Here is a 23,328-nt window from a genome sequence, read left to right as displayed (position 1 = left end):
GAGGAAACCATGGGAAGCATTAGGAGGCTGTGCTTCGAAGGTCATGTATGTCCTGGGAGAGCTCATTAGCCTTGATTGCAGCATGAAACATGCTTCAGAGTGCAGAACGGAGTGCAGAACGAAGGCTTTGAGATTGCTTGGCTGGCAAGAGAGCAGAGCCCAGTGTAATTGCCAGAGCCGCTGCTAGGGAGCTGGCAGTCCAAACCTATTATTCCTTTCTTTAATTATGATCATCTCCTGCCCTCACCCTCAACAAACCCAGGACTTTCCAACAATCAGAGCACTCACTGCTTCCACTTGGCAACATGCAAGGGGCTGGCAACAGTCTTGTTAAAAATTTCAACTGATGGTTGGCAACAAAGTCTATACAGTATATTGTTCTTCTTTAAAAACTTTGGGTTGCATTTGCCCCTCCTTGATCTCACCACTCCTCAATGTCATGGCAAGAGCAGGTGAGAAGCAGTAGGAATGCTGGGGTCACAGGCTTTGAGGATCAGAAGCAGGGCCTTTAGTCAGCTATGGGCTTTGGAAGAGGCCCAGTGATGTAGCTTGTTTTTTTCCCAACAAGTAAAACAAATTTGGAGGGGTGGTGGTGGAATTGTACAGTAGCCCAAAGCATCCAAATGCATTTTCAACTTGAGAGAGGTGTGTTGCAAAAAGGCATTAAAATTACTCAGTACCTGAAATCTCCCACCTATTTTAGAGTTTCCCCCCATCACCAACAAACAAACATTTACTCAGAAGTACGATTAAATCTGGCCAGGCTCACTTCCAGGAAAGAGTGCAAACAACTAATGCCCATATAGAGTACTGTGGAGCAGGAAGTCTTCACTTCAGACTGAAAACCCTTGCAGTGTACTCAGCACAAGAGGAGAATTTGTTGAGTGCAAATTTAAATTTTTGTTCTAGAACCTTATCAATAAGTAAGAGAGGCCCCTCAGGCTACTTATAACAAGCAGCTTCAATTAAAATTCCCAGCCAATTAAACCTGCATTGTTGAAGTATTCCCACAAATCAGTTAGTTAACAGAGGCAAGACTAGGGTGTGTGTGTTCATACTTTTCTGTTTCAGGAGAAAGAAGTAAATCACCAGGCAAATAAATTAGAAGTTGAGCAGGCTTAAGTGAAGAAGCTGGAGTGAAGCAAGGCAAACACCACAGAGATGCTCCAAATTTAGATTTGCTAGATTAAACCATTAAACCTGGCAAGGGATGGGGAGAGCCCGGAGTTATCTCCCCAGGGGACCACACATTGGAAGCACTTTCCTTTGCATTAACCGCTACTAGCTCGCCTGCACCTTTTCATCTCTGAAAGGAAAGGACTCCCTTTCTTCTATCTGTGAAAAACAGACACCATCTTCTTCATTTAGGTCTACATGATTGCTCTGTGCTGAAATTAGTTTCACAGAAACACAGCTGGAGTCGCCATGGCAGCATTTTGTCTCTCTTCCTAGAAGAAATTCTTCCACATGCTGTCAGTCTCAATGGGCTTCTCATTACTGCCACCATGGTCACCTTCTCCATGCATGCATTCAAAACAATGTGTGGGAAGGCAAACTGGGTAGGGGGAGAGGGTGTCTGCTCACTCTCAGTGACCCCATACACACAGCAGACATGTACCATCTCCAATGCAGAAAGAGGTGAAGATGCAGGATAGATAAAAGAAATGACTTCTTCAAGTATGACAGTGTTAAACAATGGAGCTCGCTCCCCCAGGAGGCAGTGAGGCCACCAACGTAGATGGCTGTAAAAGAGGATTAAGCATATTCATGGAGAAGTGGGCCATCACTGGTTACTAACTATGATGGCTCTGAACACCAGTTGCTGGAAGCCACTGGAGGGGAAGGTGCGCTTGCACTCAGGTCCTGCTTGTGGGCTTCCATGGTCATTTGGTTGGCTGCTGTGAGAACAGGATGCTGGGCTGGATGGGCCACTGGGCAGATTCAGCTCTCCTAATCATTGACAGTTGCCTATGTTGGCTGGAGCAGATAGCAGTTGTAGTCCAACAACATATAAAGGACCTTGCTGGATGGGTTGGGGGTGTTGACCTCAAATGCCTTTTATTCAGCTAGCACACAGAAGAAGTAAAGGACTGATAGAGAACTGATAGATAGATTGTGGTTCAGCCACTGTTGTTGGCCACTGTGATAACAAAATGTTGGACAAGATGGACCTTTGGCCTGATCCAGCAGCCAGGCTCTTCTGATGTTCTTATGACCCACTCAGTTTCATTGGTAAAATTGCACCATATACCTTCCGTGGCATTTGTTGGCCCAAACTCAAATTCAGAGCTCTGATCCAGAAACATGTGCATCCTGGGCCATTGAAGTGGAGGAAATGTGTGGATGCAGCTCTACTTCCCCCATCAAAGGAAGTGGGGAAGCCACTTGTGGCAAAAAAAGATGCATAGGTACCTCACATGTGGCTCCCATATCCAGGAGAAAAATTTGTTCATTGGCTGTGATGCATCAAAATCAAAAAGGCACCTGAACAATACTGGAGGGGATTTTCCAGAGCCAATTTAAATCCCTGCCAGACCAAAACAAGAATACTAACTTACACAAACATGCCACCTACTGACACCCAAAGCAGCTCCAACAATTTGGGTAACTGTGCAATAAATATCTGTAAATTGTGCTTAAGGGTTGGGAATTTGCTAACCATAACAGCAAGGCTGATGTGAAGAAGCTGAGATTTAAATCACAGGCAACCCCTTTGGCATGAATTCAAAAACAGATTTCTAACGATTGCCTGCATGGACGCTTGCCACAGCCTCAGCTAAATTATTTCCTCCCCAGACTTTGGCTATAAATAACATAACAAGCATCTTGACCTGCTAAGACAACTAGGGACCTTGATCTATGGACAAAAATTGCCTATCTCGTATCCAATTTTCCAGTGTCTCTTACACCCAGAGTGGCAGCAGGACTGTGAAGCAGCTTCCATGGCTAAACTCACCTATTTGTTGTCCCTGAGTCAAAGTAAAGTTATGGTGCAGAAGGGAAACTTCATTTCCTTCCCCACCCCCAACACTGGCATCATTCCAGCTCTACCTGGACAGGTGAGGAGGTGAGGTGGGGAGGGCGCAGTGAATTTGGGGCTGCACAGATGCCCTGGAAGAGCCAAGATGGTGATCCCACTCAGTGCATCCACAGCCCCCACCTCATGACCACTGTACCCTATTGCAGCAGCATCCAGGTAAGCTGAAGAGGAACCAGGGTTGGGGAGTGCATCTCTGTGGCTCCACCCACCCAACTCACCCCAATTCCTCTTTCTCATTTATGTATCTAGAGGTAAGTATGTTGTGGAAGGAAAAAAAAATCAAACCTTCGCATTGTGATTAGGGTAAAATTCTGCTCTGTTTATTAAGTTGAGGCCATTGCAGTATGCATACAGCATACTATTAGAATGCATACAGCTTGCTATTAGAATGGGAGACGAAAGATGAAGAGGTAAAATCAGTTATGATTAAATGGGCACAAGATGTAGGTCACAACATTATGATGGAAGATTGGGAAAAATTATAGAAAACTGATTTAAAATTTACAGATTGTTCCCCATTGAAGGAGAATTACATGAAGATGATGTACAGATGGTACGCGACACCAGTGCAGTTAGGGAAAATGTACAAAACTAGTTCAAATATATGTTGGAGGTGTAAGGAAAAGGAGGGGACATTTTATCATATGTGGTGGGATTGTAAGGTAATTAAAAACTTTTGGGAAATGATATACAACGAGTTGAAGAAAATGTTCCATTTAACATTTGTTAAAAAACCTGAAGCATTTTTGTTAGGGATTGTAGGGAAAGGTCTGACAAAGAAGCTGAAAAACATCTTCATGTATGCAACAACGACTGCGAGAGTTTTAATAGCACAAGGATGGAAGACCGAAGAAACCCCAACTAAAGAATCATGGCAAGAAAAATTGATGGACTATGCAGAACTGGCAAAACTGACATACAAGCTACGGGACAAGGATAACTGTGACTTTAAAGATGAATGGGAACCCTTTACAAAGTATTTGAAGACGCAACAAAGTGAACTGGACTCCTTGGCTGGCTTTGAATAAACATTTACAAACTTTTTATTGATAATAATCAGCTAAATAGTTTGAGGATCTATACAACTGTATAACATGCAGAAAACAGCATTTTTAGAGAAATCAAAGACTGGAACTGAGGGAAGCCATGGGGTGGGGGAGGGTGGGTTCTGTGGGGGGAGGGAGGAAAAATGGGGGGAAATAAGGATGATATGTTTCTGGATAATATGTTTTGTTTTAATTTTGAATAAAAAAGTTATTAAAAAAAAGATGAGGCTATTGCATTGAAGAAGTTGCAATCTTCTGAGTTGATTGATTGGAGGTCAGCAATTTTTATAGGCACAACAGAGCTATCACAATAGGAAACTACAAGAAAAACACATGAAAACTACATTGCTGATCGAAAACCATACTCCTTTTACTTTTTCTATCCGCTTCATATGACTCTCTTTTTTCCACTCTAAGGGAGACCTGGCCCTCAGATAGAAACAGGCCCAGACTGTGACAGTCCTGGCAGACCCCAGACACAGACTGTTTTTCCTAGTCACCCACATGCACACCCGTGTACCCACATCTCTTAGCAATAACATGCTGTGGTGAGGGAGAGAGATATGTAAGAGGAAAAGACTTGGTAGTTTAACATGGTAGTTTCAAGCAGTGCTCCTGATGGAGCTGCAAGAGCACTTTTGCCTAGAAAACTCTCAACATTCTGCAACCATTCCTTTTGTGCAGCCTGGTGCTGTCCAGATATTATGGACTACAACTCCCATTGGCCACAGTCAGCAGAGTTGTGCTGCCTGGCACTGGTGAGAACTGTCTTCCAGGTCCTTTGGACGACACCAGGTTGGGGAAGACTGCTTCTGAATGTTTGCAAAACCTCAAGGGTTTTGTCAAGTGTCAAAAATGAAGGTTCACACACACTCATCATCTTCTCCTTAGAAAGTTAGGCTAAGGGAGGAGGGAGGCCGACATGGGATGGGACCCACCACGCTACCTGGGCAAACCACTGTGCCGATTGGCCAGTTGCAGAAGCTAAAAAAGTAGACTCAAAAATGTCACCTCTGTTGGGATCACGGGAAGCAGAGTTTCAGGAAATTAGACTTCACACAAAGGGAGACAAGAACCTGCAAAGCAGACTTCAAGTGAGTGGTGAGTTGGACTTCTGTTTAGTTTGGAAATCCTAAGGATTTACAAGGACTGTTGTGCCTCACCCCCCAAGTGGTGTATGAGTGGGCTGGGGGGTTAAAAAAGGGATAGTAGCAAACGCCTGAACACACCATGTTTCAAAACAGGGATGGAGGCAGGAGGACACGAGTAAGTCCAGCCCTAAACATCTCTGTGCATGTGTGATCCCATGAACATTGGTCCTGACCTTCCCGTGTTGAGTGGGAAAGGTGTGCAGGGTCATCCTTGTTTTTACGAGCGTTCGCTAGACTGCAAAAGAACCTTCTGTGCTGTATCAGGGTATCCATTTGCAAGGAAGGTTCTGCCTTATACAGAGTTGAATCATTGGTCCACATCCACGGGTACTGGCTACACCAGGGATGCAGAACATGTCCCCCCCACCAAATTTGCTGGGCTCAAAATCCCCCCCAGCCCCAGTGGTCAGGGGTGATGGGGTTTAGAGTCCATCACCATCTGGAAGGCCACAGGCTTCCCAGCTCTCCTCCATCCTGGCTGGCAGCAGCTCTCTGGGGATTCAGACAGGACTCTCCCCCCAGCCTTGTCTGGAGAGCCAGGGCTGACACCTTGGGTCTCCTGCAAGCACAGCATGTGCTATGCCACTGAGCTGTGACCCTCTGGGAATAATTATGCGTGGAAAGTTGTACACTGATATTCTGAGGGTGGGGGAGGATGCAAGAACTGAACCACCTATTTCTATTTCCTTTTTTGTGCTGGTCCCCAAAATACCCTCAGTGATGTTAAAAGAAACATCATCTTCACTTTAAAACCTTAAAAATGAAACGTGTTTTTTCTCTACAAAAATATCACCTTCATCTGGTTGTGCAAACCAAGGTTATTCCTGCACCATAAAATGTCCTTCCTGGATTCTGCCTCATTAATCTCTGCTTGGAGAACAGAGATTTTCTCCTCTGCCTTATTTTCCATGAGGATCTCTTCCCCGCCTGCCCCACTTTACTTGTCTCCTCTGCACCTCTCCAGGTCTCCCTTCCAGGTCAGCAAGCACAGCCAGACATTCACTGCCTAAAACAAAGCCTGCTCCCTGGCCTGCTTTGCAGCCTCATGTTGGGCTTACCACCTTCAGCTGCTAAAGAGAAGGATTTCAATTGACCAGGCAAAGTGATTTAGAAGTTACCGTATTTTTCGTTCCATAGGACGCTCCATCCCATAGGACGCACCTAGTTTCTTTGGGGGAAAATAAAGGAAATTTTTTCCCCTTTATTTCCCCCCCAAAACCAGGTCGGGGAAACCGAACCAGGTCAAGGAACAGCGGGATGGCGGCGCTGCGCCTCCCTGCTGTCCCCCGAGCTTGTGGGGCTGGCCGATGTCTGTCCGGCGCGCGGGGTGCTCTGCTTCAGGGCGCCCTGTGCGCCGGGCGGCAGGCTGCTATCCGCAGCATGGGGAGCCCTGCGGGGAACTCCTGTAGGGCTCCCCACGCTGCAGATGTCTGCCCGGCGCGAGGGATGCTCTGCTTCAGGGCGCACCTCGCACCGGGCGGCAGGCTGCTATCCGCAGCCTAGACAGCCCTGCGTTCCTGAAGCGCCGGGCGCTCTGCTTTCAGTGCGCCCGGTGCTCCGGGAAGCAGGCTGCTATCCGCAGCCTAGACAGCCCTGTGGGAACTCCCACAGGACTGCCTAGGCTGCGGATGTGTTCCTGAAGCCTGGAGAGCGAGAGGGGTCAGTGCGCACCGACCCCTCTCGCTCTCCAAGCTTCAGCGAAAGCCTACATTCGCCCCATAGGACGCACCCTGATTTCCCCTTCTTTTGGAGGGGAAAAAGTGCGTCCTATACGGCGAAAAATACGGTAATAAATGCTAAGGGCAGGTCTATAAATCACATTGTCCAGGATGTGACCTGGGCAGAGGGTTTAACAAGGTAGCAAGAGGGATTTTATTTAAAAGCCATTTATCTGGAAAGGCCCAATGCAAAAGAGCTACACAACTCTTTTGGAAAACAATGCTGCTAAACATTGAACTGTGCAAGACATGATCTGGAACTGCTGCTGGAACTGCTGGACTTTGACAAGAATTGAATCTCCACAAACCTTGTAGGGTCAGCAGAGGAGCTAGGGGCTGATCCACACAAAATAAATGATTGATGTCTTCAATATACAGGCCAGCCTGTATCATAGAATTGTAGAGTTTGAATGGACCCCAAGGAATAGCAATTTAAAAATTCAGAATTAAAAACAGATTAAACGTCTTAGTTACACATTAGTTACTTTATTTACTATGAGTGTGAACATGGCTGGGAAGAAGAGATCTGGAGGGTGGCAACATGAGAACAGGCCTTCTCTGCAGTGCTCCCCACTTGTGGAATGCTCTTCCCAGGGAGGTTCATCCTGCACTTTCATTATACATCTTTAGGCATCAGACGAAAACTTCATCTTCAACCAGTCTTGGCTGGCCAGTCCTTTTTTCTGGAAAAATAAGTGCTGGTTCTCAACATGAAGTTGTTGCAGTAAGTGCCACACTTCTTGACAACAACCACAAAGAGGTGCCAGCACTGCAGATCTTTGAGTCCCCCCTGGAAAAACCACACTGTGGCTGACTAACATTCTAAGTCCTTTTAAATGTGTTTATGAGAATGGGGTGTCATGGGTTGGGTTTGGTTCTTGCTTTTATATACTATATACTATGTATTTTGTGTTTTTATTTTGTTTTTATATGCTGCTGAACAGGACAGCGGCACAGGGAAACATTTTGTTGCAGGTCACACTTCCAAGAAAGATGACTCTGAGCATGTGCAGAATCTAAAGCAGAGACAGGAGACTTGTGGGGCCTTCCTGGCACTGCTGGACTGCAACTCCCACCAACCCTGAACCGTGGCCATGCTTGCTGGGGTGAGGGGAGCTGGAGTCCAGCAATGTCTGGAGGGCCCCACAGCTTCCTCCCCCCCATTCTAAAGCAGGCATAGGCAAACTCAGCCCTCCACATATTTTGGGACTACAACTCCCATCATTCCTAGCTAACAGGACCAGTGGTCAGGGACGATGGGAATTATAGTCCCAAAACATCTGGAGGGCCGAGTTTGCCTATGCCTGATCTAAAGGGTCTGGACAGAATAAATGCTGCTGAGTGACTGTAGCCACATCGTAACAGCCTCAAAACAGCTGAATGGGGTGACCTTTCCATTTGTAAATAAGCAACTATGACAACGGAGGCCAGCCCCCAATGCTTCTGGGAAGCCAAACCTCCCTTCGCAGGCTAAAAACACATGTTTCCACATTCTTGGAGAAACGACTGCCTCTGTCTCTCCCTCCAGGAACCACAGTGAACCAAATCAAGAAATTGCCTCTTTAGCTGAAGTGAAAAATCACTGAAAAGGAGGCTTCAGAAATGAACAGCTGGATCTAGTTTGTAAGGGAAGAACTCAAAGGCTCTCAAATAAAGATTCTTGGAGGAGAACAGGACGCAGGAGGAAAGTGCTCTTAAAGAGAACTATGGGGCTTCCAGCAAGGTAGTTAACCTCTTGCACTGAGATGACTTGCCTTGGAGCCTTGACTGTGAATCTGCACCTGTCTACACACACTCATCTCGTAAATGTGAATGTTAATAGAGGGTTTACTCTTGGATTAGGGACTCCATGTATGGCCAACCTGCAGCATGGCTTCATGTTGATGAGCTGGATCAGGATATTGACATGCTGAAACATGTGCAGAGAAGGGCAACCAGGTTGACCAAGGGCCTGGAAACTAAGCCTCATGAGGAATGGTTCAAGGAACTGGGTATGTTTAGAGAAGAGAAGGCATAAAAGGTGATGTGATGGCCATCTTCAAATATCTGAAGAGCTACAACACAGAAGATGAAACAAGTTTATTTTCTGCTGCTCCAGCGGGAAGGACCCAAACCACTGGATTCAATTGACAAGAAAGAGATTCTAACCACACATCAGGAATAATTTTCTGTATGTAAGAGCTGTTCAACAGTGGAATGGATTGCATCAGAAGGTGGTGGACCCTCCTTCATTGGAGGTTTCTAAACAGTGGTTGGATGACCATGACAGAGGGATTCTTTAGCTGTGATTCTTGCATTGCAGTGGTTTGGACTGGATGACCCTTGGGATCCCTTCCAACACTACACTTCTATGATTCTGTGTGTGAGGAAAGGGAAGTGTTCTCTTCTGCATGGATTTTCCCAAGGAAAATCAAGAATGCACAATGGAATTGACTTTCATCCATGTGCATAGTGTGCACTGCTACAAGACTTCGGTGCATCTTCATCATATGTGTTTTGAGTGCATGAATACTTTAACACAGGAAAGAAGGAAGTACCTTAAGCATGCCCCCCCCAGCTGCTACCTCTGAGGGAGTTTTAGAGCATTGCAAAAACAGACAGGGCCTTTTCAGTGCTGGTTCCCTGGTTCAGGAATCCTCTCTCCAGTGAGATTTTCCTGGAACCATCATTAGCATCCTTTTGTTGACCAGTAAAATCTACTCTCCTCTCCTAAGCATTATGGTGATTTTGCTCTTTATTGGTTTTACATTTTTGTTGCTGTTTTACTGACTTGGGTTCAAAGACCCTGCACTTAAAGCCTAAGAGATATGGGCACACAGAAATGTCTGTGATATCAAGGACCTGTTCTCTGGGATTGCATGCACTGTTCCTCAACTTTACTGGGCAAAAACTGTTGGTAGTTAGCAGGCAATTGAGCATGACAGAAATATCAAGGCAAGGGGTTATCACTGCTTGTGCCTGTATTGAAGCCATTAAGCAAACTTGCTAGGTCCAAGAGCCAGCATCCAACATAATCTCTATTACAGCCCCTCTTTCCCAGAACATATTGTTAATGCACCATTGCTATGGCTTCTGTTTCTGGCTTGCTTTATGACATGGCAGCGCTCCAGAATATTCTATTGATCTTGACACTGTCACTTAAGATAACCAAGAGGTCCAGTGCTGAGTTCTCATTCATTACCCCAACAGCTGCAACAGCCTAGGCCCACTTTAGCAACAGCAAAGCAAACAGCAGGTTGCTTTGTCATATGGCACCTAACACATTCCCAAACATAAGCTCCTTTGAGCCCCTTTGGCTTGCAGGAACAGGACGATTAGCAGGTACTGGGGGCAAAGCTCAGCATGTAGGACCACCCATATCTCCATCTTGCTGGCAAAAGGAATCAAAGAGTCTCCTCCTTGCTTTATTATCAAACTGCCCCACCCATCCCCACCTTTCCTCCTTCCCAAGGATCCCAAGATGGCCAGCAACAAAGTAACAAAAAAATTGCAACTAAATTTTAAAAAATATAAACAGGTTAAAAATGCCTAGAAAGCACTGAGAACATCTAATTTTTTTAAAAAAAAATAACTGCATGTAAAAATGTTTTTGAATAAATAAATAAATTGCATCATACCCTCAATCTACTAATCTCAAGGTTGCTGGGAACTTTAAGGCAGTGCAGCATGAAGAGTGAACACCACACACTATGGTCAAGAATTTCCTCAAGCTTCTGGCTGTGACAGCAGCTCCAAATTGTGGAGACCTCTGTCCCATGGAATAGGAAGAAATCAGTCAGGCACCCACTACAAGCTAATGGAATTCCCTCCATTGACAAGTACTATGAATGCAGGTAACATGAAATTGATTTAAAGATTATCAGCCAAGGAGCTAAACAGCTGTGACTAAAATGCTCCAGTCTGGAGAATGACTCAGTGTTAAGGGATCAAAAAAGGGAGCATCCAAAATGGGAGAAGTCACCTAGCTGTGCATATCAGAATGTGCCATTCAGATGATAAAGCTCTGTGGCCAGGAGGCTCAGAGGATCATTCTGCAGGACATCAGTATGAATTGCAAAAAGGAGAAAAGAAGAAAAAGAAGATTAATGGAGGTGAAAAAATATCAGCTCTAAGAGCAACGTACAGTATTATCACATCTTACACACATTTCACTTGTGCAATTTCAGCCTTGTAAAAAGCAGTTAAAGGCAGGGTGGTTGAAAATGCACTAATTCCATGCATGCATGGGTTTTCTGCCATGAAAAGAGCTTTTAAGTTCTCTGACTATGGCACCCTCCAGATCTTGTAGTAGCACTTGCTAGTACAATTAATTTTAAACCACCCTTTCTCCCAAAGGATCTCAGGATGGTTCACAAGATAGTCAAAGGAAACCTACAACCAACATTTATAAAATATTAAGCCTCATCATAATCACAAAACTGACAAAAATAACAACTAATTTGTTTCATGTGTCACCAAGCTCCCAAAGGAAAACATGTGTTTTTAACTGACAATGCACAGCTGTCAGCAAAGGGAGGGGGCAACATTGCGAAATATAAGGAATTCTGCAGCTGAGGTGCCGAAACTGAGAAGGTGCCGAAACTGAGAAGGCCCTGTCCAGAAGGCTATGCTCATCGATGGAACCATGAGCAGATGTCAAGGCAGAGGTTTCTGGGCTGCAACTCCCATCTCCCCTGATTACTGGGACATGCCAGCTGGGCTGCCAGGAGAGCCATTCCATCAGCAAGTGTTGAGTGGAATGAGGAACTGATCCTCCTATTGCCATGCCAATCCCACTTTCCCACTGTTAGTCAATAAATATTTGGCCCAATTCTCACCCAACACCTGGTGTCCCGTTTCAGTTATTTTTGCTGATCATTCTGTTTTCACAGAATGCACCTGCCTGGGCAATAATTCACATAAGCTTTAAGAGACACCATGCTTCAAAGGTTTTTAAAATGGTGTGAGTGAGCAGAAAGATGATGTGACAATTTTGCTCTAGGTACACCAGGTAAGCTTCACAAGAGAGAATTTTCCATAGCCAGGGGGCCACAACAGAAAAGGTTCTCTTTCATGTTGCCACCCTCTGCACTACAGACAGAGGGGAGAGAAGGGCCTCAGTTGCTGTCTAGATGGCACACATGGAAAGAGATATCCCTTCAGGTGACTGGTGAGGGGTCACTTCTCTGAAGTTTTCTGTTTTTAAGGAACAAATACAAAATGTGCTTAAGTGGGGAAAGCGTAATATACATTTTTTAAGGGAAGATGCATAAATTTAAAATGAGAATATTTCTGCAGGTTTTTAATATAAAAAATACATAAATGGAACAGAATGGATTTATGACTGAAACTGAAATGGACCAGAAATAGATGGAGCCATCCATCCCCAGTAAAGTGTGATGGGTTTTCCTTATTTCAAATGTTAAAGCTACAACACAAGCAATGAACAAGCTTGGTAAAACTCATAATGCAGGCAGGCTATTTCCCAAAGGAATAGCTTCATGGTGAGGTCCCCTTGCATAGGTTTGCCTGTACATTGCCTGTAGTTCTTGGGTGGATGAAATTTTAAATTAATTAAATGATACACAGGTTACAGTGGAGGGAAAAGAAAAAGCATTCTCTCACTTTGAAACAAAGAGCAGGATGTCTCCATTACTCAAAAGGGCACAGTTCTGCTTTGCTGGCAGTCCTGAGCAGCTCCCACTTTCACCTATTAATAAGGCTATTAACCCAGATTGAGTGTAGTCAGGGATGTCACAACCAACCACATACTAACATTCCCAGAAGAAGGGAAACCACTGAAACAGGAATACAAAAGGAAAGGATGCTAAGGAGCTTTGGGGATGTCTCACTTGTTCCTTGGTTTTTAGGTGTTCAGCAGCAGGTGTGTGCTGCCTCTTCAGCTTCATACTGCCCCTTAGTCCTGGAACACTTCATAGAATCATAGAATCATAGAGTTGGAAGAGACCACAAGGGCCATCGAGTCCAACCCCCTGCCAAGCAGGAAACACCACCAGAGCCCTGCTGACATATGGTTGTCAAGCCTCTGCTTAAAGACCTCCAAAGAAGGAGACTCCACCACACTCCTTGGCAGCAAATTCCACTGTCAAACAGCTCTTACTGTCAGGAAGTTCTTCCTAATGTTTAGGTGGAATCTTCTTTCTTGTAGTTTGGATCCATTGCTCCGTGTCCGCTTCTCTGGAGCAGCAGAAAACAACCTTTCTCCCTCCTCTATGTGACATCCTTTTATATATTTGAACATGGCTATCATATCACCCCTTAACCTCCTCTTCTCCAGGCTAAACATGCCCAGCTCCCTTAGCTGTTCCTCATAAGGCATCGTTTCCAGGCCTTTGACCATTTTGGTTGCCCTCCTCTGGACACGTTCCAGTTTGTCAGTGTCCTTCTTGAACTGTGGTGCCCAGAACTGGACACAGTACTCCAGGTGAGGTCTGACCAGAGCAGAATACAGTGGCACTATTATTTCCCTTGATCTAGATGCTATACTCCTATTGATGCAGCCCAGAATTGCATTGGCTTTTTTAGCTGCCGCGTCACACTGTTGGCTCATGTCAAGTTTGTGGTCAACGAAGATTCCTAGATCCTTTTCCCATGTACTGCTCTCAAGCCAGGTGTCACCCATCTTGTATCTGTGCCTCTCATTTCTTTTGCCCAAGTGCAATACTTTACATTTCTCCGGTTAAAATTCATCTTGTTTGTTTTGGCCCAGTTCTCTAATCTGTCATGGTCGTTTTGAAGTGCGATCCTGTCCTCTGGGGTGTTAGCCACCCCTCCCAGTTTGGTGTCATCTGCAAATTTGATCAGGATGCCCTTGAGTCCATCATCCAAGTCGTTGATAAAGATGTTGAATAAGACCGGGCCCAAGACATAACCCTGTGGCACCCCACTAATCACTCTTCTCCAGGATGAAGAGGAACCATTGATGAGCACCCTTTGGGTTCGGTCCGTCAGCCAGTTACAAATCCACTGAGTGGTAGCATAGTCAAGACCGCATTTTACCAGCTTCTTTACAAGAATATCATGGGGCACCTTGTCAAATGCCTTGCTGAAATCAAGGTAGGCTACATCCACTGCGTTCCCTTCATCTACCAGGCTTGTAATTCTGTCAAAAAACGAGATCAGGTTAGTCTGACATGACTTATTTTTCAGAAATCCATGCTGACTATTGGTGATCACAGCATTCCTTTCTAGGTGCTCACAGACTGTTTGCTTAATCATCTGCTCCAGAATCTTCCCTGGTATTGATGTCAGACTGACTGGGCGGTAATTATTTGGGTCCTCTCTTTTCCCCTTTTTGAAAATAGGGACAACATTTGCCCTCCTCCAGTCTGCCGGGACTTCGCCTGTTCTCCAGGAATTCTCAAAGATGACTGCCAGTGGTTCTGAGATCACATCTGCCAGTTCTTTTAATACTCTTGGATGCAGTTCATCTGGTCCTGGAGACTTGAATACATCTAAACTAGCCAAGTATTCTTGTACTATCTCCTTAGTTATTCTGGGCTGTGTTTCCTCTGCTGAATCATTTGCTCCAAATTCTTCAGGTTGGGCATTGTTTTCTTTATCGGAGAAGACTGAGGCAAAGAAGGCATTGAGGAGTTCAGCCCTTTCTGTGTCCCCTGTTTGCATTTCACCATCTTCTCCTCTGAGTGACCCCACTGTTTCTTTGTTCTTCCTTTTGCTACGAACATACCCATAAAAGCCTTTTTTGTTGCTTTTAACCTCTCTAGCAAGCCTGAGTTCATTCTGTGCTTTAGCTTTTCTGACTTTGTGTCTACACGTGCTGGCTATTTGTTTGAATTCCTCTTTGGTGGTTTCCCCCCTTTTCCATTTTTTGTACACATCCTTTTTTAATCTTAACTCAGTTAAAAGTTCTTTAGATAGCCACCCTGGCTTCTTTAGGCACCTTCCATGTTTCCGTCTCATTGGTATTGCCTGAAGTTGTGCTTTTACTATCTCCCTCTTAACAAACTCCCAGCCATCATGAACTCCCTTTCCTTTTAGTATTACTGTCCATGGGCTCTCACCCAGCACTTCCCTAAGTTTTATGAAGTCGGCTTTCTTAAAGTCAAGAAATTGAGTCCTAGTATGCTTGGCTGCTCCTTTCCGCTGTATAGTAAACTTCAGAAGAGCATGATCACTCGCGCCTAATTATCCTTCCACTTCTACCCCACTAACCAGGTCATCATCATTGGTTAGGACCAGATCTAAAATGGCTGTTCCTCTTGTTGCTTCTCCCACTTTCTGGACAATGAAGTTGTCTGCAAGGCCAGTGAGGAATCTGTTTGACCTTATGCTCTTGGCTGAGTTTGACATCCAACAAATATCCGGGTAATTGAAGTCCCCCATTACTACAATCTCCCTTCCTTTTGCATGCTTGGCCATCTGTTCCAGGAAGACATCATCTATGTCCTCCGTTTGGCTTGGGGATCTATAGTAAACTCCCACAATGAGGTCACTGTTATTCTTCTCTCCCTTAATTTTGACCCAAATGCTCTCACTTTGGCTTTGAGGTTCTAAATCTTGGATCTCTTCACAGGTATACACATCCCTGACATATAACGCCACTCCTCCTCCTTTCTTGTCTGGTCTGTTTCTCTGAAATAGATTGTATCCCTCCATTATTACATTCCAATCGTGGGACTTATCCCACCAGGTTTCAGTGATGCCTAATATGTCATATTTAGTTTGCTGCACCAAGAGCTCAAGCTCATCTTGTTTATTTCCCATGCTTTGCGCATTAGTGTACAGACATTGAAGTCCATTAATCATTCCCCCGTGTCTCTTATTTAAGGATTTTTTCCTCCCACCACTAGGTCTGCGTGCTGTTTGCTCCATTTGGTCTATGACATTTGGATGATCATCTTCATCAATTGATAGACTCCTACCTTCAGGAGCACTGTCTCCCTCCCCCACATTAGTCAGTTTAAAGCCCTCCTGATGAGGTTTCTGAGATTTTTGGCAAAAAGATTCCTCCCAACCGTTGTGAGGTGCAGCCCATCGCTTGCCAGAAGTCCATCTTCAAGAAACTGCAGTCCGTGATCTAAGAATCCAAACCATTCCTGTTTCCACCATTTGCAAAGCCAGCTGTTCACTTCCACTATTTTTCCCTCTCTCCCTGGGCCACGTCGTTCAACTGGGAGGACAGATGAGATGACAATTTGTGCATTTAATTGCTTCAATTTCCTGCCCAGAGCCTCGTAGTCTCTTTTGATCTTCTGGAGGCTATTGCTTGCAGTGTCATTGGTTCCCACATGAACCAAGAGGAAGGGGTATTTGTCAGTGGGTTTTATGATTCCTTGCAGTCGTTCAGTTACATCTTGGATCTTAGCCCCGGGGAGACAGCACACTTCCCGAGACATCTTGTCAGGCCCACAGATCACTGCTTCTGTTCCCCTCAGTAGGGAATCCCCTATCACCACTACACGCCTCCTCTTAGGTTTGGTCGGGGTTCTTCCGTGAGCTGTCCGTTCCAAGGTCGCCTGCACATTCCCTGAGGACTGACTTTGCTGCTTGTCTTCATATACCTGATCGACTGTAATGAGGGAGAGATCCTCAAATGGAGTCTGCTCATCGTCTTCCATGCTAGGGGAGAAGACCTCAAAACGATTGTGTATTTCTAAACAATCAGAGCGAACCCTGGGCCTCCTACTTCTTTGAGTCACGTTTCTCCATATATCTGGCTCCTGTGTTGGTGAACTAGCCTCCTTCTCAGGGGAGTCCCCTGTCTCCTCCTTGGTGGAGACTGTGTGCCCTGTTGCTTCCAAGAAGTGCTCCAGCTCTCTAATTCTTTGGAGCGTAGCTACACGTTCCTCCAGTTGCTGGACTTTGTCTTTTAAGAGGGCAATCAACATGCAATTGCTGCAGGTAAAGCTGCCTGCAACCTTTGGCAAGATGGCAAACATTGCGCAGGAACCGCAGGCGACTGCAGCTGTTCCCTCACCCTCCATCTTGAGAACGTGTTGTTGGGGGTGGCTACAGCGGTCCTCCATCATAAGAAGCGTGAAGACAGGACAAATAACTCCCCCCCAAAAAAACCTAGGTTCCCCCCAACAAACGTTTGAGACTAGCTCCCCTAAATCTAAAAGATGGATCAAACTGCGTGCTGCCCTGCAAGCTCTGATAAGCTCCTCCCACAGCTAATCACCTGCCTCAACAGAAACCCTGCCCCCTCTGACCTTTGCACAGGGAGAGCAGCTAATCAGCCACAAGAAACACACACAAGAAAACCCTTTTTCTTCAGCTGCTGCCCTGCAAGCTCAAAGACTTCCCAAAGATGTTCTGCACTGAGATTCCAGCTAACATCCACCAGCTTCAATGCAGTAGGCAGGCAAATATTTGCAAAGGGATTCTTTGCAAATCCCTCAACATGTGCTCCACGTGCTGAAAATGTATTTGCTAAAAGTGGTTTTGGGGAAACTATGCAAATGAAGAGCAAAGCAAAGAGCCAGATTCTGGCTATGGCAAGGACTTGCATTCAGGGCTAGAAAACATATTCTGTTACAGGTATATAATGAAGAAATTTAACAATGCCATTCTATAACAGCAATCAGTTCAACAGTAAAGTAAAATGGCACCTCCACTACCTCTCTTTTTGTCTTAGCTGCAAAGGTCACCTCTGCAACAAACATTTAAGAACACAAGATGAGTCTGCTGGATCAGGCCAATGGCCCATCTATTCTAGCATCCTGTACTCACAGTGGCCAACCAGATGCTTGTGGGAAACCAGCAAGCAGGACCCAGGCACAGGAGCAGCCCTCTCCCCTCCTGTGGCTCCCAGCGAGTGGTATGCAGAAGCAGTGCTGCCTTCCAGCTGTGGAGACACAGCAAAGCCATCATCAATAGTCCTCTCCATGAATTTGTTCAATCCTCTTTTAAACCATCCAAGTTGGTGGCCATCCCTGCCTCCTGTGAGGGTGAGTTCCATAGTTTAACTCTGCACTGCATGAAGGACTTTATTTTGTCTGTCCTGAATCTTCCAACATTCGGCTTCACTGGATGTCTACAAATTCTAGTATTTAATGCACATTGCTTCCCCCAGAGAATCCTGCACACTGTAGTTTGTTAAGGTGCTGGGAATTGTAGCTCTGTGAAGGATATCTGACAGTTCCCAGGATTCTTTGGGGAAACCCATACATTTTCAATGTATGGTGTGGATGTGACCAAAGATGACTGAAGACTCCTTTCCAGTCACTTAATGCCGATATAAAGAACTGTATATTATAATGCTAACCCCACAAGTACTGATGTATAGGTACTTTCTCATAGCAAAAGTTAATGCTAAATATGATTCTGGTTTGGACAGCCCTCTCTTCACCATCTTGACTCAAAAAGTCTTCCAAACAGTGATGAAGATGGCCAAGCACACGTCCCCCCCCCCCCCCGGAATGCTTGAGCTGAGCTTTCTGACGATAGGTCAAGAGGTTTCCGCACATACGGGTGACAAACAGACCAACAAAGGGACAGTTCATTTGTGCCTTGCTGAGAAGTGGGGTAAAGAGAGAAAACTTTTTAAACACACATACACACTTTGATCCCCTCTTGCCCAGTTTACTGTCTGGACTCTGCGCTGCCCCCTCCTCTCTCACCATCCTAGCAGGCTCCAGGGACACTTATTATTGAAATCCAATATGCACTGCAAGAACATTGTTTTGATTGTGGCTCAGCGCCCTGGGCATAGCAAAGCCAGCCACTGAAGGCAAGAAGCCCTTGCTACTTTGGTTCCACCTCTGCAACAGGTGCAGGGCTGGGGCTGTATTAGTGGATCTGATTAACCCAGCGGCCAGCTCCCAAGCCCTTCTTCATCTGAAATCAAACCACCGGTCTCTTCACTACGGCTGCATAGGAATGAGGCCATTTATAATCATTTCGCAAGACATTGCCCCTTGCTCCTCTCCCTCCCTCTGCCTGACTGTCATTGCCTGCTGCTCCCTGTTTGCAGTCTGTAATCCTCTGCTCCCAGTGTCAGCTTTTCAGTCACACCAAATGCTTTGAAGAAGTGAAGGCAGGCAGGCACAGCTAGAAAGCCACACAGCATAAGAAACACCCTCCACCACCACCCCAAGCTGGAGACACGTGTGTGTGTGTGTGTGTGTGTGTGTGTGTGTGTGTGTGGTGCAATTTACTTTTTCCTTGTATCATTTCAAGGATTTGGAGATACTGGGTACCAGCAGATACTGAGGTCTGTGCATATATAAGACCCGTTTTGGATGCCACACTTTTAAGCATCCCAGCAGCAATAAGTAAATTATCAATGAGTAAATTAAAAGGTTAAAGGTGTGTCTATTTAATACACGCTCAAGCCGCAATTTTTGGACCATTCAACTTAAGCAATTTTTGGACCATTCAACAATCACCTTACAACTTTCTCACAGCTACTGCGACTTTACTTTATGCATGTGACAAAGCAGTCTTAACCTTATAGCTTATGTCATAAAGCTGTTTTCTTTCAGGTGCAACAAGGCTCTTTGCTGCCACCTGCACCATTGTTTCAGAGCACATTTGAGGCAGGTTCTTTTCCTCAAAGAATTCTGGGCACTGTAGTTTGCCCCTCAGAGTTAAAATCCCCAACTTTAAAGTTACAGTGTGTACTTAGCCTAACACTGCTACCCTTCTGGGAACTTTAAGAAATAGTCCTTTTTTTTTGTATTATCCAAATATACACCTGTCAGAGCCACCCTAGGTCCCAGCTCACAAAGGACCAACGCTGCTTCGTTGTTAAGTACAAAAGTCTTTATTGAAGTTCAGTTTCACTTCCAGAGCCGCAGCGCGCAGCTCTACGTCTCAACCGTTAGACCGCTGATGCTCCGTCTGAGTCTCCTCCCCCTTGACACCAATTTAAGATTCTAGCCTTGCTCCACCTTTTCCGCTGCTCTTTCCTCCTCTGGGTCCGCCTGCCCGCCGGGGTCTCGCCCTTTCTAGCCTCCTCTGATGCTGATTCCCCTGAGCCGTCTCCCTCCCTCCGGCGGGCTTTAGGAGCTGGTTCCCCATCCGGGTCTCCTGCTGTCCCGCGCGCCTGCACATTTGAACTTGGCGTGCGCGCCCAGCCAGCAGCTTTCCTCCTGACTGTTTCACTGCTGCTGTCACTGCTTCCCCCTTCGGGGGGGCTAGCTGCAACTGACCTCCCTTCCGTTCCTCCACTCTCCGATGGAGGCATGGTCAGCCCTGACTCCCTCTCTGGAGGAGACGCTGGCCCTGACACATGTGACTCTTTCCCCCCACTACACTCTGGTGGGGAAACTGGTCCCGATCCTCCACTGCTGTTTTGGGGTTCCCCTCTGGCTCCTTGTTTCTGGTGCGTCCCCCCTGGGACCCCCCTTGCCCCGACCATCGGAGCCCCCTTCTGGGAATCTTCTGATTCGCTGGAGAAGCTCATGGAATCTCTCGGGCCACTGTCATACTCCCCTACGCTGCCCTCGGATTCTTCCCCTTCGCTCTCCCATTCCTCTCTCCCCATTGCTCCTGCTCCTGATTCCCTGACAACACCCTTCCCATCTATGAATTATCTACCAGGTCTATGCCGTTCTCCCTTGTGTGAATTTGCCTGGAAGAAGAGGAGAGTTGTCTTTCCCAGGGGAGTGACGAGGCTTGTCACATGGGAAGAGGTAGAGGCCAGGCTATTTTATACCCTCCAACATTCCTCAGATGAAAACAGGGATATTTTCATTGGAGGAATGTTGGTGGATATGCTGCCCCTTCAGAGTCTGTGTTTTTCTCTCCCCCCCCCCCCCCAGTACTCACTTTCCCACAACTGACTCTCATTCTCATTGACCCCACTTTTTGGTTCTCCCTAGACCCCACCCCCATGCCGAGCATTTCCTACCAGAGGAAGGGCAAGTGCCAGTTCTACACCAACAGGATGCAGTACATTCACTACCTGAGCAGGTACTTTGGGAGGGCGACCTCTTCTGTTCACTCACACACTTGGCCCCTCCCAAGATGGGATCATGTGATGGGGATCTGTGTCTGTGTCTGTCTCTATAATAATAATAATAATAATAATAATAATAATAATAATAATAATTCCCCAGCCACTCTGGGCGGCTCCCAACAGAATATAAAAAACATAATAAAACGTCAAACATTAAAAACTTCCCTCTGCCTGGTTTCCTGTAACTTCACTTCTCACAGCGAGGGAACTGCCAGAAGGCCCTCAGCGCTGGAGATCAGTGTCTGGACAGAACAATGGGGGTGGAGATGCTCCTTCAGGTATGCTGGGCCGAAGCCATTTAGGGTTTAAAAGGTCAGCACTAACACTTTGAACTGTGCTCAGAAACGTACTGGGAGCCAATGTAGGTCTTTCAAGATCGGTGTTATGTGGTCTCGGCGGCCACTCCCAGTCACCAGTCAAGCTGCCACATTCTGGATTAGTTGTAGTTTCTGGGTCACCTTCAAAGGTAGCCACACATAGAGCGCATTGCAGTAGTCCAATCGGGAGATAACCAGAGCATGCACCACTCTGGTGAGACAGTCTGTGGCAGATAGGGTCTCAACCTGCATACCAGGTGGAGCTAGTAGACAGCTGCCCTGGAAACAGAATTGACCTGCTGTGAGATATGCTGGCAGGCATGGGAGTTTCCCCTTCTCTCTGAGAGTTTTTGATAAGAATTAATGAGCCTCTGACAGGTTTATAGTCCATTTTATTTACAACAACACACAGAGAGCGGCATCGAGCCACCCTCTTTCAGGATCTCAGTTGTTCACTCTGAATCCCCACCCCTTCCGCAGCAAGAAGTGTGCCAATGTCCCGCTCTCCCGCCTGTGTACTTCTGTTGAGCCTACACTTAATCCTTTCAGATCTCCTAGTATGAGGCCTGGGAGGAAAGTCCCTGCCGCTCTCAAATGAAGAGTCACCCAAACGCTCCCTCACTTCTGGTTGCCTAGCTACTGACACAAAGTTATCTAGCTCTTCCCCTGACTGTGCTGTCTCTGAATCAGCTACTGGGAAAGCTGAAGGAAGAGGGAGCAAACTCTCCCCTTCTTCTTCTGTCAGATGCTGCTCTGTCTGTGTCGCCATTCCTTCATTTTCACAGTCAGAGCAGTCATGGCATCTGATTCTCACCAGCCCATGACACCTGCGCCCCCATGTACAGCTGCGAGTCCAAAATGAATTCCAGGCTGCACACCTGGTCCTACAGGGGCACAGTTACCCCATTCAGGACCAGGGAGTCCCCTACACCTACCCGCCCCCGTCCCCCCAAAACAGAACTTCTGTCTTGTCAGGATTCAACCTCAATCTATTAGCTGCCATCCGTCCTCCAACCGCCTCCAGACACTCACACAGGACCTTCACTGCCTTCAATAGTACTGATTTAAAAGAGAGGTAGAGTTGGGTATCATCCACATACTGATGAACACCGTGCCCAAACCCCCTGATGATCTCTCCCAGCAGCTTCATATAGATGTTAAAAAGCATGGGGGAGAGGATGGAGCCCTGAGGCACCCCACAAGTGAGAGTCCAGGGGTCTGAACACTCATCCCTAAACACCACTTTCTGGTGTTTTTTTTTATAAGATATTTATTAAAGTTATAAAAGTTTATATAAAATAGAAAAAAACAAAAAAAACAGAAACAGTAAAAATACATACAAAACACATACAACAAGTATAATTTCAATCCCTTATATTCATAAAACTTACTTTCCCGACCTCCTCATACCTCCCCTTTCTGTATTCCAATCTCTAATTAATTCAATTCAGCAAATCCTTCCCCTAATTTCTATATAATTTTTAACCTTTCTTTTCTTAATCACATAATCATTACAGCTAATAACCACTTAATTTCTGAATCAACATCGTTCTAACATTCATTAATTTTGCAGTGTTTCTGTAAATAGTCTTTAAATTTCTTCCAGTCTTCTTCCGCCGTCTCTTTTCCCTGGTCTCGGATTCTGCCGGTCATTTCTGCCAGTCCCATATAATCTATAACCTTCATCTGCCATTCTTCCACGGTGGGTAGATCTTCTGTCTTCCAATACTTTGCAATGAGTATTCTTGCTGCTGTTGTAGCATACATAAAAAATGTTCTGTCCTTTTTTGACACCAATTGGCCGACCATGCCCAGGAGAAAGGCCTCTGGTTTCTTCAGGAAGGTATATTTAAATACCTTTTTCATTTCATTATAAATCACTTCCCAGAAAGCCTTAATCCTTGGGCATGTCCACCAAAGGTGAAAGAATGTACCTTCAGTCTCTTTACATTTCCAACACTTATTATCAGACAAGTGGTAAATTTTTGCGAGCTTGACTGGAGTCATGTACCACCTATAAATCATTTTCATAATATTTTCTTTTAAGGCATTACATGCCGTAAATTTTATACCGGTGGTCCACAGCCGTTCCCAGTCCTCAAACATAATGTTATGACCAATATCTTGTG

The 23,328-nt window shown here is 45.8% G+C and overlaps 1 protein-coding gene across 1 annotated transcript in view; it reads right to left on the bottom strand.

Moving 5' to 3' along the window:
• The window catches only part of LINGO1 (leucine rich repeat and Ig domain containing 1), a 540,338-nt gene extending 522,595 nt beyond the window's left edge, over positions 1-17,743 (bottom strand). Inside the window, exon 1 of the mRNA XM_083630438.1 lies at positions 17,651-17,743. The gene's annotated coding sequence lies outside the window, so the exon portion shown is untranslated. The remainder of the gene's footprint in view (positions 1-17,650) is intronic.
• Positions 17,744-23,328: the final 5,585 nt, after the last annotated feature.

This window comes from Podarcis filfolensis (genome assembly GCF_964270895.1).
Source record: "Podarcis filfolensis genome assembly, chromosome: 9".
NCBI classification, from domain to species: Eukaryota; Metazoa; Chordata; class Lepidosauria; order Squamata; family Lacertidae; genus Podarcis; species Podarcis filfolensis.
Note: the sequence above shows the minus strand (reverse complement) of the source record. Positions and strands in the feature narration are given on the sequence as shown.